Consider the following 15271-nt stretch of genomic DNA (forward strand, 5'->3'; position numbering starts at 1 on the left):
GGTTCAGTCCCTGGGTTGGGAAGATCCCCTGGAGAAGAGAATGGCAACCCACTCCAGGTACTCTTGCCTGGAAAATTCCATGGACAGAGGAGCCTGGCGGGCTGCAATCCCTGGTGTTGTCAAGGGTCGGACACGACTGAGTGACTGAGCACACAGTGGCTTCAAACAACAGGAACATATTCTCTTACAGTTCTAGAGGACAGAAGTCCAGAATGAGTCTACAGGGGTTACAATTAAGGAGACAGCAGGAGTGCCTCCTTCTGGGGGCCCCAGGGGATGACCGCTCCTCACCTAGTCCTGCTCCTGGGGCTGCCGTGTTCCTGGCTGGTGGCTGCTCCGCCTCTCTGGCCACATGGCCATCCCTTCTATAGTCAGGTCTCCATCTGTCCCCTGCTCATGAGGACACTTAGGGTGGCCACACGGGTGCTCCAGGATCCTCTGCCCATCTCCAAATCTTTAATCTCACCCACACAGTTCTTTTTATTTTTCCATTCAGGGTCACATTCATAGGTTCTGGGGGTGAGGCCAAGGCTGTCTTAGGAACCATTATTCAGCTGCTTGGAATCAGCATTACTACTTGGAAGAGTAAGCGTGAACCAGATAAGGTGATGGGAACAGCGATAGTAACAGTAGCTCAGGTTAGATCCAGGTGTGTCTTCCAGAAGGGCCCGGAGGGGCGGAGCAGAGCTGCCCCGTGCCAGCTGCTCCCTGAGAGTCTGGGCATTGATCCATCCTCAGAAACGGGGCGAACGTGATGAGGGCCATCGTCTGGCCACCTGATGCGAGGAGCTGACTCATTGGGAAAGACCCTGATGCTGGGAAAGATTGAGGGCTGAAGGAGACGGGGGTCACAGAGGTTGAGATGGTTGGATGGCATCACTGACTCAGTGGACATGAATTTGAGCAAGCTCTGGGAGATAGTGAAGGACAGGGAAGCCTGGCGTGCAGTCCATGGGGTCTCAAACAGTTGGAGACAACTTATCGACTGAACAACAACAAAAGCTGTGCTTCTTCAGGTATGAAATGGCCAGATTGTTGAAGCCTAACACCTTCCCCAGCCTGGATGAAAAGGAAACCTTCCTCAACATGTACGTCCAGGGAGCAGCCCTCCCAGCACGAATTCACAAGGAATCGATTTTAATTGAGTTCCGCTTCCAGGACCTCCACTTGGGAGAAGCAAATTCGGTGCCTCAGGTTTGCATCATCTGCCAACCAGAAGTGCTGACACCTGTCAGCGTGCCTGAAGCTCCCCCCTGGGGCTGCCCCCCCACCTTCCTTCTCCGAAGTGTATGTCCACACCCAGACCCCAGAGAGCCTGGGAGGGGAGAAGGCTGGAGTGAGAGTTGCCATTCCTGAATGGGTCACCAGCTCTACATGCGAGAGACGTGAGAGATTTCTGCAACAAGGTCAAAGATGAAGATTGAGCCTGAATTACCCACTAGGTGGCCTGACTATAAAACAAACAGATGGAGTCAAAAAATAACATCAACATTCTTCCATTAAATTGAGAAAAAACAATGCACTTGGAAGTGGGTCATACTAGATTTTTTTTTTTTTTTAATTTCCATTGCTAGTAAGTTTTGCCCTGTGTACGTCTCTATAGCCTCTTCTGCAGACTAGAATACTGGTCATTCACCAGAGCCCTGCTGGGACAGCTTTTGTCCAAGTTCTAAAATGTCTGCTTTCCTCTTTTTTTCCCTTTTTGCTGCTTAACTACTACTACTACTACTACTACTACTACTACTACTACTACTACTAAGTCACTTCAGTCGTGTCCAACTCTGTGCGACCCCATAGACGGCAGCCCACCAGGCTCCCCCGTCCCTGGGATACTCCAGGCAAGAACACTGGAGTGGGTTGCCATTTCCTTCTCCAATGCATGAAAGTGAAAAGTGAAAGTGAAGTCGCTCAGTCGTGTCCAACCCTCTGCTTAAAGGGAACCATAAAATCGGGCAGCCTTCTAACCGCTGGAAAGCCATCCAGGTTATATCCCAGGGAGCAGGGCGCCCCGCAAGCTCCTGATCACCCGTCTCTCCTCTTCTCCTCTGCATTCTTTGCTGCTGTCCCATGCTGCACCTGACAGGTGTCAGGGACCTCCAGAGAGTGAGGAGGGTCAGGTCTCTACTCCGGTTCCTGGCTGGAGACGTTCACCAGCTCAGGTTGGAAGGGGGTGTCTCCTGACTTCTAAGTTAGAGCCTGTGAACAGATGAGAGCAAAGGCACCCTCATTACTGGAAAAAAACCCTCAACGGCCAGTGAGCCACAGTCAGAACTTTGTCCAACAGGAACTACTTATTTCTTTTTTTTTTTTTTAACTTTTTATTTTGTATTGAGGTATAGCTGATTAACAAACAATGTTGTGATAATTTCAGGACAACAAGGAAGGAACTCAAACATACATATACATGTATCCATTCTCCCCCAAACTCCCCTTCCATCCAGGCTGCCATGTAACATTGAACAGAGTTCCCTGTTCTGTAAGTAGGTCCTTGTTGGTTATGCACTTTAAATATAGCAAGGAAGAGCCTGTTTCTTATCAAGTTTGAAACAGTTGCTCACTTGGCTCGCAGCATTGCCTCCCAAAAGAACTTCCTCCTGCGACAATGTGAGGACAGCGCTGACTGGGGTCTAGCTAGGACAGCAGATGTCTGGGAGAGACCCCCTTGCCAATGCACACGCCAGCAAACATCCTCCAGATTCAGTACCCAACCCGGCTGGATGTTCAGAATGCTGAGACCTGGGAGAGATAACACCAGACCCGCAGATCTCCACCCTAAGTTAGCACTAGTCATCCCTGGGCCTCAGTCTTTGTGTGCAGGAAACACAGAGAGAGACTCGTTCCCTCTGTCCCCGTCTCTGCCTCATTGGATTCAGGTCTAGGAAAGTTTGTCCTGCATCCAGACTTTGGTGCTTTCATCGGAAGATGCAAACCTGCAACCCTTTTGGCCAAAGTTTCCATTTCTTAAGAGCTATTCCTGGGATCACAGGCTCAAATAGAAGCTGCACTCCATCCAAGCATCTCCATACTACCAGTTACATCCCAAAGTCAGATTTTTCTCTTTGCTTCTTACCTGGCAGACATAGTGGACAGAATATCAGTGGTGATTTAGTCGCTAAGTTGTGTCCGACTCTTGCAACCCCATGGAATGTAGCCTGCCAGGCTCTTCTGTCCATGGGATTCTCCAGGCAAGAATACTGGAGTGGGTTGCCATTTCCTTCTCCAGGGGCTCTTCCCGACCCAGGGATCGAACTCAGGTCTCCTGCACTGCAGCCAGATTCTTTACTAACTGAGCTACCAGGGAAATCCTGGCATGAGTTCATGATGCAGAGTACTGACACTCCCCAAAGACACCCATGTCCTGTCCCTGGGACTTGTGAATATGTTACCTCATGTGGCAACAGGGACTGTACAGGTGGGATTAAATCAAAGACCTCGAGGAGGGAGATTTCCCCGCATTGTCCAGGCGGGCCTGACATCCATGAGGTTTTTACAGTGCTGTTCACAAAGAGCTGGACATGACTGAGCGATTGAACAACAAAATATTCAAACCCAGAGCCTGAATGCGTAGAAGCTACCCTCCCCGCCGCCCCATCTTACTGCTGAACTGCCAGCTTCTCTCAGCTCCTGGACATACAATCCTTGTTCCTGCCCCTCTGTGTTTCTGCTGAGCAGCCGCTGAGGGGAACAGTATCTCCAAGAGCATTGGCACCTGCACACCTTCCCCAGGATGTCAGAGATGCCCTCGGGGCATAGGCGCCCCTGGGGTAAGTCTCCTGGTTCCCAGTTCAGCTCCGTTCAGTCACTCAGTTGTGTCCAACTGTTTGTGACCCATGGACTGCAGCACTCCAGGCTCCCCTGTCCTTCACCATCTCCCAGAGCTTGCTCTAACTCATGTCCATGGAGTCAGTGATGCCATCCAACCATCTCATCCTCTGGTTCCCAGGCAGGGCAACAGTTACTGTCCAGAGCCTGAAATGTGTAAAGGCACTGTTACCCTGTGATGGTGTTGCAGGAAAGACAGTGTGAGGTGTGAGAGGGTGCTCACATCCCAGGCCTCAGGTGAGTCCCTGTGATGGCTGCTGAGTGTGAGTTCTTGGCCTCCCGCAGGAAAGAATTCAAGAGCAAGTCTTAGTAAAGTGAAAGGACATTTATTCAGAGAGATACACACTCCACAGACTGTAGTCCATCTCAGTAGGCAAAAGGCCCCAGCGTTTTCATAGGGCTGGGTAATTTCAGAGGCAGTTGAGTGGGAGGAGTATTCCAACTGTTTTGGGAAAGGGGCAGAGGTTGCAGGAACTGGGCCACCACTCACTTTCTGACCTTTTATGCTCAGCCTTGGAACTGTCATGGTGACTGTGGGTGTTGTTTAGCATGCTGATATGTTAACAATGAGCATATATACTGGAAAAGGTCAGTTTTCATTCTAATCCCAAAGAAGGGCAATGCCAAAGAATGTTCAAACTGCTGCACATTTGCGCTCATTTCACACGCTAGCAAGGTAATGCTGAAAATCCTTCAAGCTAGGCCTCAAGCTAGGCATGAACTGAAAATGTTCAGATATCCAAGCTAGAGTTAGAAAAGGCAGAGGAACCAGAGATCAAATGGCCAACATCTGTCGGATCATAGAAAAAGCAAGAGAATTCCAGAAAGACATCTATTTCTGCTTTATTGACTACACCAAAGCTTTTGTGTGGATCACAACAAACTGTGGAAAATTCTTCAAGAGATGGGAATACCAGACCACCTTCCCTGCCTCCTGCAAAACCTGTAGTCAGGTCAAGAAGCAACAGTTAGAACCGGACGTGGAACAATGGACTGGTTCCAAATGGGGAAAGGAGTCCGTCGAGGTTGTATATTGTCACCCTGCTTGTTTAACTTCCATGCAGAGTACACCGTCTAAGTAGTGATGCTGTAAACGTGACAAGGGAGCTCTTGGCACATGGAGATGGCCTGAATCTTGCTCCTTCTTTTCCGGCTCCTCATCCCTGCACCCTAGCCTCTCCCTTGAGCTGGCGGAAGAGGGATGAGGGCCTGGATTCCCTTCTGAGGGCTTTCTGCTTCTCTCCTGCGGGCAATTTCACTTTCCCTTTCTGCCTCTGACGGAATGGGTGAGGATCATTCCTCTGAACCAGGTAGTTGGGCTTCTCTGATGCCCTCCTTTGCTGCCCTGGGAAACTGGGGGCTGTCCTGTTAGACTGTCTTAGCGGATTGCTAGCTAATAATTGTTCTTGAACTTCAGGTATGTCACTCGACCTGCATTTCCTGCTGAGGGAGGCACTGACATGCCTTGACATCAGTTGACTTGTCTGTCAACAAAGCCACTTCTACCTGCTCCCCCACCCCCCTCCTTCCCGGCCACCTCTGCCTCCACCCTCCCCCAGAACCCAACCCCAGCCTCTGTGCTGGGAGCACTATCCGCCCTGGAGAGAACTACAAAAAAAAAAAAAAAACAAGGGCTTTGAGAAAAGAATCAGATCAGCACGTTTGTGAGGGTGAGTCATCCTTCCAGTGGCCACGATGAAAGGCCATGGAGATTCACACAGCTCGCCTTGACTTTGGGGTTTGACATCTAAGCCCCCTGTCCTCAGGGAAGCCATCTGTAGAGGTGGGGTAGCCCATGCATCTTCAGGTTTTCTGCTGCAGATCATCCGAGAGGGGTCTGTGTGCCTGCCTCCCGCCCCCTAGTCCTTACCCTCAGTCACAGGCCTAGCCTGGAGAACCACTCCACCCATCCTTGGTTCTTCCAGAAGGATGGTCTGACTTCCCACCTCTTCCCCAGAAAGTCCGTGACTCCAATGCCCCCTTCTTAAGTGCATCTTCTCTTCACCCATTCTCTGCACAGTAGAAGACCCCATGCCATGCCGTCCTGGGTCAAGTCCCAGCAATGCAACACCATAATAGTGAGCTTGATGGTCACTTCGGCTGTGAGAGCCTCAATGCTTCATCTGTCAAACGGAGGCAATGCCTTCCAGTGGTTGATCGAGGGGTGGTCACCTGAGCGATTGGAGTGGAGGCATTGGTCAATAAGGCAAAGCCGGGTGTTGCAGGGGGTAGGGGGCTCCAACTCCTTGAAGAGATTGTAGCAAACAGGACCTGTCATCTCACCGCCCGTCCTCAGGAAGGTGTGGGGACCAGTCGGGCAGGTCTTCAGGGAGGTGACCATGTTTGCTTTGGATCATGGGGCTGGTCTGCACACTTGCTGGCACCACACCCCATGTGTCAGCCTCCAGGAAGCAAGCTTTTCCACTGTGTTTCCTACTGTTTTTCTACCAAGTTGTGTTAGGCTGGGCCAGTGTCCAGGGCAGACACCCCTGAGAATCTGCCCTGTGGGAAGAACCACCCCCTCCCCCAAGTACATGCCAGCTCAGGGCTAACTCTGTACTGGGCACTCACCCATCCCAGCACTGTGTCAATGTCCTCTGTGTGCTAATGTTTGGTTTTCACATTTCCCCAGGGGTCTGAGTTCTCTCAGCAAATATCTACCAAGTGCCTGCTCCCTGCAAAGTCAGAGACATATCAGCAAGCAAAACATCTCAACATCCATGCCCAGGTGAGCCTTCCATCCTAGGCGGGGAGGCAGACCACAGAGAAAACAGGAGACACGCATTACAGAGATGCTAGAAGGAGCAAGCATGGCCTCACTGAGCAGAGACTAGATGGAGATTAGACAACAGGCCATGGGCATTGTTATCCCCATTTTACAGATGAGGAGACCAAGGTACAAAAGGACTTGGTCAAGGTCACATAGTTTGTCCTTGAACCCAAGTACTCCCACTTTGGTATATTTAGTTTGTTCTCTAAATGAAGCATCAGGAGCTTTTCCCTAAAAAGGCCTGGGAAGTAAATGTTTTAGGCTCTGCGGACCACACTGGACTCTGACACAAATTCTTTGTTTTTTTTTACAACCCTCAAAAAATGTGAAAAATATTCCTGCCTCTCGGGCAGCACAAAAACAGGTGCATAGCGTGGCTTTTTGACACTTGCTCTAAGCCATTAGCCTTTCCAACAGTCCTAATGCAGTTAAAATTTCTCAGAACTCCGCATGACCCGAGTGAATGGTATTAATCCCATTTTATGGACCAGGAAAGTGAGGCTTAGGAAAGTGAAGTAACTTGGCTATGATTATGGAGGGGCAGAATTCCAGCCCCAGTCTGGCTGGGTCGGCAAGATCCAGGCACTTTCTCCCTTCTGCTTGATGTCTTCCTTTCGACACTGATTTTTAAATCCCTGTTTTAAAATGCAACATTCAAATAAGAGGTTGGGATTAACATATACACCCTACTGTGTATTAGATAGATAAGCAGCCAGAACCTACTGGCACAGGGAATTCAGTATTCTGTAATAGCTTATAAGGGAAGAGAATCTGAAGGATATATGTGTGTGTGGAACTGAATTGCTATGCTGTACACCTGTAATTAACATGATATTATAAATCAGCTATACTTCAATAAAAAATAAATAAAATGCAACGTTTATGATTCCTCAAAAAATTAAACATAGAATTGACATATGACCCAGCAACTCTACTCCTGGGTATATATTCAGAAGAATTGAAAGCAGGAACTCAAACAGATTTTTGCACACCCTGTGTTCATAGCAGCATGACTCACAGTTGCCAAGTGCAGAGGCCCCTCGTGTCCATGGATGGATGACTGGCATGCAGTCCAAGGAGAGTGCGGTTCATTCATTCAAGGCAATGGTATTCCGCCTTAAGAGGAAGGATATTCTGACAGCTGCTGCAACATGGATGAACCCTGAGGTCACAGTGATCAGCAACAGAAGCCAGCCCTGAAAGAGCAAATATGATTCCCCTTACACGAGGTCCCTAGAGGAGCCAAAGTCATGGGGACAGCAAGCTGGAAGGTGGGGGCCAGGGACTGCGGGAGGGGATGGGAGTGGGTGTGAGAGTGAGCAGTTCATGGGGGCAGAGTTTCGGGTTGGAAAGATAGACACGTTTTGCAGATGGAGCCGTGGCGATGGTTGGACCGCAATGTGAACAGACTTCATGTTACTGACCCATACAATTAAAAATGGTCAAAATGGTACATTCATGTTTTGTGTATTTTTATCACAGTTAAACAAATAAAGCATTCACAAGAGGGATAACACACCAAACTGACCTCCACCCACCCCTGAGTGAACGTCCATCCACGTGACACCAACTTGGCTTGGGGAACAGAGAGACTGCAGAATCAGGGACGCACGCGGGAGGCAGGTGAGGACGACGGAGGCCCCGGGAGGCTCCATCCAGGCAATGGACGCCCCAGTGCCAGGCGTTGGGCAGGGACGTGGCCAGATAGGTCCACGGTATGACTTGACAGCCCCCAAGGCCCTACCCAGGGCTTCCAGGTCCAAGTTCGAAGCTCTTTCCATCAACCTGACCCCACAGCCACAGTCCCTTGTACTGGGAATCAGAACAGGGTGGGGCCTGCATTCTGAAAACTGCCCCCTTCCCACTGGTCTTCCCAGGAGGACCCGGCTGAGCCCAGCTGACGGTGCCAACCTGTTTGCCTTCATTGTCGCAGAGAAGCACCGTTGTCACAGGCCAGGGAGGAGCCCCAGAGTAGGCCCTGCAGGAGGCGAGTCATGGCGGGTGTGCCCGGCAGCTCACAAGCTGACCCCGAGTGCACAGCAGGGCACAGGAGGCCACTGCTACGGGAAATCTACGTTTAATGGATAAGCAGTCACTGTGTACTGAGCTCCGATTCTGTGCCTGAGTATTTTGTGTATTTTGTTTAACTCCTACAGTCACCCAAGGAGGAAAGAACCATCATTCCCACTTTCCAGATGAAAAAACTGAGGTTTCCAAAGGCCAGGGGGCCTGCCCAGCATCAATTGGTCAGTTGGGAAGCCCCCTCCGTGGCCCCTCTCAGTCTCTAGCACATTGATTTGACCTCTGACCTTTGAGGGTGCAAGGGGCAAACTCAAGTTCAGAACTTTGGTAGAAAATAATTTCTTTTATTATATAGAAATGTCCAAACTTTATCATCCACCAAAATCATTTGATGTGTATCTCTGATTTTTTATTGCCTTGAGAATACCCTACTCACTGCATTTTGAAAACAATGTGAGAAAGGGGACAATTAAACCAACAGAACTGAAATTTACATTTTGCTTTTCCTGTTTCAGCTTCTTAAAACACAACATGCTTTAAATTAATGGCAAAAATCACTCAAGATTTAATTAAGAATTATTTATCTATGGATTTATAAAAATGTCAAAGTCTTGTTTTTGTAAAAACAACAAAAATTGTGTGTCATTTATTCTGTGGGAGTGCGGAATGAGTGTTATTTAAGAAAAGTTTATTATTTGAAAATAATAAGTATTTATCTTTATTAATTGAAAAAAAAAGTGACAGTCCCTCAGTTATGTCTGGCTCTTTGAGACCCCATGAACTATATAGTCCATGGAATTCTCCAGGCCATAATACTGGAGTGGGTAGCCTTTCCCTTTTCCAGGGGATCTGCCCAACACAGGGATCGAACCCCAGTCTCCCATATTGTAGGTGGATTCTTTACCAACTGAACCACCAGGGAAGCCCAGGAATACTGGAGTGGGTAGCCTTTTCCTTCCCCAGTGGATCTTCCCGACCCAGGAATTGAGCTGCATTGCAGGTGGATTCTTTACCAACTGAGCTACCAGGGAAGTCCAAGTAAACACAACTTACTTTATTTTGTTTTGATGTGATTAACCTCACTCATTTGCTTCTTTTTAAGATTTTATTTATTTATTTTTGGCTGCGCTGGCTCTTCTTTGTTCTGCACAGGCTTCCTCTAGTTGCAGAGAGTGAGGGCTACTCTCTAGTTGAGGCGTGTAGGCTGCTCATTTTGGTAACCCCTCTTGTTGCGGAGCATAGGCTCTAGAATGCGTGGGCCTCCGTAGTTGTGGCTTGAGGGCATATGGAATCTTCTTGCACCTGGGGTTGAACGCATGTTCCCTGCATTGGCAGGCAGATTCCTAGCCATTGCACCACCAGAGAAGTTCAACCCTGCTGGTCTGTACTTTTTAAAATTGTGATAATTCATTCAGGGTAAGGCTGCTGCTGCTGCTGCTGCTGCTGCTAAGTCGCTTTAGTCGTGTCCGACTCTGTGCGACCCCATGGACGGCAGCCCACCAGGCTCCCCCATCCCTGGGATTCTCCAGGCAAGAACACTGGAGTGGGTTGCCATTTCCTTCTCCAATGCACGAAAGTGAAAAGTGAAAGTGAAGTCGCTCAGTTGGGTCTGACTCTTAGCGATCTTGTCTTTTCACTATCTATAAAAATATTTTTGCTAAGTAAAGTATAATAGGACTCCACAATATGTGTACAATCTGCTTAGAAGAGCATTCTTTTTTTTACTGACTCTTACTGACTGTAAAAATAACTATTTACAATGTGACAACTGGGAGTTCAACATAAACATACCTTTTAATTGGAAATTGTCTTTAATTGCTAGGTTAATTCTAATTACATGTACATGAAATTTAAAACTACATGTTTTAACATAATAATGCCCACTTTCCATAGACTCACCATAGTGTTTCTCCAATTAGTCCGTGTTGTCGTAGTTGTTGTCAGTCGCTAAATCGTGTCCAACCCTTTGTGCCCCACGGACTCCAGCACACCAGGCTTCCCTGTCCTTCATTCTCTCCTGGAGTTGCTCAGAGTCATGTCCATTGAGTCAGTTAGTCCATATTACTCTTTAAAAAAAAATTAAAATGTTTGAATAGGAAAAAAAAAGAAAGAAAAAGATGACGCTCCTCAGCAGTGAGCCCAGTGTTTGGCAGTGTAGCTCTTAAGCCTGTTCTGGAAGCCAAGCTCAGATGAAGCACCTCCTGGCATTATCTGGAAAATGGTTACAGTTTCCAGCCCAGTGGGCGCTCCCACCCCAAATAGTGACTCTGGAAGTACCCGTCCGTGCTGGGTGACTTAGATCAAGCTCCTGGTGGTGGTCTGTCCCACTCCTGAGTGAGCTCTGCAGAGGTCGCAGTTGCCTGCCCTTATGGAGAAGGCCAGTGACAGGAGAGCTGGGTCACCACTGAGCACCTATGCTGTGCTGGGCATGCAGCGGACACGGGTGAGGAGCATAACCAGGAAGAAGGTGTGGGCTAGGTGTATGCTCCTGATGGGAAAAGAGGACATCTGCAAGAAGTTCGATGACAAGGGAAGAGAGACGGTGACAAGAGTGTAGCTTCTAGGGCCAGCATGCTGAAGAAGGGGTTTTTCAGTGCAAGAAGTCTTGAGCAGCCGTTGAGGGTGGAGCCAGCCGAGAGAGTATTAAATTGTGTCCTGCTAAGAGATATGTCCATCCCCTAAGCCCCAGTATCCGTGAATGTGACCTTATTTAGAAGCAGGGTCTTTGCAGATGTAATCAAGTTAACATGAGGTCATACCAGATTAGGATGAGCTCTAAATAAACCCAATCAAACTGGTGTCCTTAAAAGGAAAAGGAAATGTAAATACAGACACAGACAGCGGGAGGACAATGTGATGAGACACCTGGAGGAGACGATCTCGTGAAGATGGAAGCAGATCTCAGTGAGCCCTCTACAAGCCAAAGGACACAGGACTGCAGTCACCGCCAGAAGCTAGGAGACAGGTTCGAAAGGAAGCCTCCAGATGCAACTAGCCAGCTCGGCCCACACCTTAATCTTGGACCTCTGGCCTCCAGAACTGTGAGGAAATAAATTTCCGTTGGTTAAGCCACCAATTTGTATCATTTGTTATGACAACCACAGGAAACATACATACACGAGTTAAACAGATGGGCTCTGACATCTCAGAACTGGACACAAAAATCAGACGTGACCTTGTGGTCTGAGCAGAGGGATGAGAACAGGCTACCCCTCCCTTCCACGCTCACCTCTGGGGCAGCAGGGACCCAAAGAATTCCTTGGGGGGGTGGGTGTGATATCTGCTGGAGAATCTCCTGTCCACTACCAAAGAAGGCATGTCCGAGGAGTGTCAGAACAGGATAGGAAACCTCTGTCTGGTCAGAGAAGCTCCCTAAAGCAAAGGCAACTCCTTTCCTGCCTAAATACCAGCACTCGGGTTCCCCTGGGAAAGAAAACAAAAAGACTGCAGAAAACAGCAGGGAAAAGAGCATTGGGTGGACGGTTTCCATTTTCCCAGGTGTCTGCGTCACCAGTCCAACATGCTGGAACCCCTCATTTGTTACCGGGTGGCTGACTGCACAGCCATAAATCCACCTGTACCAACCCATAAACCTGCCAAAGCCAGGAGGCGACTCTAACTTAGTCACGTAAGCCTGTGCTCAGACGTCAGCTGGCTCAGTGGCCAGGACCATTGCAACCACCGGACACAGCAAAACGGAGAATCTCAGGCCACCTAGGGTGCCTGCCCTGACGTCCACATAGCTGGGTTTGGGTTTCCAAAGCCAGCTCAGAGGGAGTGTTCAGATTTTCTCTTGAGAGGAGAGTTTGTAATTTTTATGAAGATGATTATTCCTTCCTTTTAAATTATTTTTTATAACATTCTTTTAAAAGTCAGTGTTGCAAGCCTTGTGTTTGTCACCACACCTCTTCCCATCTCCCATTCCCTCCCCACTGAGTTACTTCCAAATGTCTTAACTGTTTTATTTTTTAATCTTTACCTTCACATTTTTACCTGACATGATTACTACACTATTTCTTGTTTGTTTTTTTTCCATTTTAGCTCACTTATTAAAGTACCCTCCACCATCCTCCATACACTCTCAGACTCTTCCACACTAATTATCATCTTCACAATTATATCACAATCTTTGGCCAAATCACTGTTTAGGATTGGCATTACTATGACTCCATAAATGTCGCAAGAAAGTCTCTTACAGCACTAAGATACTCTCTTTTCTTGTGCAAATTTTTGTTTTTCCTGAAGTTAATTATTGACTCTTTTTTTTTCCATACACTTAATTTTTTATGTACTGTGGACCACTTGGGCTTCCCTAGTGGCTCAGATGGTAAAGAATCTGCCTGCAGTGTGAGAGACCTGGGTTCAATCCCTGGGTCGGGAAGATCCCCAGGAGAAGGGCATGGCAACCCACTCCAGTATTCTTGCCTGGAAAATCCCATGGACAGAGGAGCTTGGCAGGCTACAGTCCGCGGAGTTGCAAAGAGTCAGACACAGCTGAGTGACTAACACACGTGCATGGACCACTTCTTCCCCAGTGTTAGAATCCGACAAAGCTGAAAACTCATCCCAACCAAACCACGCACATCAGGTAAGCATGCTTGTCTTGTTTTGTTGTTTGTTTTTCCAGTGGAGACATCCTGTCTGGAGCTCCCTGTCCTCCCATTTGTATCTGGACTGGCTGACTCTTTGGCTGTGGCATAGCTGTCCTCCCTAGAGTTCCCTTCAACTTCAATGAGAATGTCTTTACATTTTTCTGTGCTATATACAGTGTGTTCTGGGTCCCATGTCTTTCTCTTTCTAGGTTTATTTTCTTACTCAAGTGAAGCACACCCTCCTGTAGCTTCCTAAGAAAGGATGCATGTGGGGTACAATTTTTAGTTCTTGAAAATGTTACATATTTTCAAGCATCTTTATTCTGTCCTTTGTTTGACAGTTTGTATAGATAAAGAATTCCAAGTAACACTTTTTAGAATTTTGAAGGCATTGCCCCCACTATTTTCTGCTTTCCAGTGGTGACTGCAGCCATGAAATTAAAAGCGCTTACTCCATGGAAGAAAAGTTATGTCCAACCTAGACAGCATATTCAAAAGCAGAGACATTACTTGGCCGACTAAGGTCCGTCTAGTCAAGGCTATGGTTTTTCCTGTGGTCATGTATGGATGTGAGAGTTGGACTGTGCAGAAGGCTGAGCGCCGAAGAACTGATGCTTTTGAAGTGTGGTGTTGGAGAAGACTCTTGAGAGTCCCTTGGACTGTAAGGAGATCCAACCAGTCCATTCTGAAGGAGATCAGCCCTGGGATTTCTTTGGAAGGAATGATGCTAAAGCTGAAACTCCAGTACTTTGGCCACTTCATGCAAAGAGTTGACTCATTGGAAAAGACTCTGATGCTGGGAGGGATTGGGGGCAGGAGGAGAAGGGGACAAGAGAGGATGAGATAGCTGGATGGCATCACTGACTCTATGGACATGAGTCTGAGTGAACTCCGGGAGTTGGTGATGGACAGGGAGGCCTGGCGTGCTGTGATTCATGGGATCGCAAAGAGTCGGACATGACTGAGCGACTGAACTGAACTGAACTGAACACTGTTGAGAAATTCTGATGCGTTGAATATCCCAGTGTTTTTCTTCTATAAATGTTTTGAATTTTTTAACCTCTTGTGTTTTGAAATTTCAACATGATGCTCCTTGTTTCATGTTCTATTGAGAAACTTGGTTCACGCTTTCAATCAGGAAAATCATGTCCTGCAATTCCAGTGAATTTATTTCCATTGTTTCTTTGGCAACTTTTTCTTCTGTTAAGCAGCAATCTTCATTGTTGACCCAGAACAACCAAAAAGCAAAATAAAGAAAAATTTTTAAAAAATAAACAACTCACAATGCTAGGTGCTGGTGAGGTTGCAAAGCAAATGAAGTTTGCATAAATCACTGACAAGAGCACAGAATAGTATAGTCACTTTGGAGAATAGGTTGGCAGTTTGTCTCTCTCTCTCTCTCTCTCTTTTTTTTTTTTTTTTGGTTGTGACATGCAGCTTGTGGGATCTTAGTTCCCCAAGCAGCGTCCCTGCAGTGGAGGTGCAGAATCCTAACCACTAGACTGCCAGGTAAGTCCCAGATTGGCAGCCTTCAATGCAGGAGACCTGGCTTTGATCCCTGGGTTGGGAAGATCCCCTGGAGAAGGGAAAGGTTATTCACTCCAATATTCTGACCTAGAGAATTCCATAGACTGTACAGTCCATGGGGTCACAGAGTCAGACATGACTGAGTGACTTTCATTTTTACTTTCAGGATAAAGTTAAATATAGACTCACCAAATGACCTCGCAAGTCTAATCTTAGATATTCAGCCAAGAAATAAAGACTAATGTTTACAGGGACTTCCTTGGTGGCCCAGTGGTTAAGAATCCACCTTGCAATGCAGGGGACTAGGGTTCAATCCCTGGTCAGGGAACTAAGATCCCACACGCCACGGAGCAGCTAACCCCTCATTGCACTAGAGAGTCCATGCACCACAATGCAAGATCCCACATGCTAGCAACTAAGATCTGATGTGCATGCATGCTCAGGCCTGTCTGCCTGTTTGCAGCCCCACAGGCTGCAGCCCGCCAGATTCCTCTATCCATTGGATTTTTCCCAGCAAGAATATTGGAGTGGGTTGCCA

The 15271-nt window shown here is 47.7% G+C and overlaps 1 long non-coding RNA gene across 1 annotated transcript; it reads right to left on the reverse strand.

Moving 5' to 3' along the window:
• Positions 1–4131: 4131 nt before the first annotated feature.
• LOC132657464 (uncharacterized) lies at positions 4132–12013 on the reverse strand. Its single transcript, XR_009595685.1, has 3 exons — positions 11844–12013; positions 10514–10680; positions 4132–7788 (listed from the first exon to the last, which is right to left on the reverse strand). It is a non-coding gene; the product is annotated as an uncharacterized LOC132657464 (long non-coding RNA).
• Between the last annotated feature and the right edge of the window lie 3258 nt (positions 12014–15271).

This window comes from Ovis aries, chromosome 1 (genome assembly GCF_016772045.2).
Source record: "Ovis aries strain OAR_USU_Benz2616 breed Rambouillet chromosome 1, ARS-UI_Ramb_v3.0, whole genome shotgun sequence".
NCBI classification, from domain to species: Eukaryota; Metazoa; Chordata; class Mammalia; order Artiodactyla; family Bovidae; genus Ovis; species Ovis aries.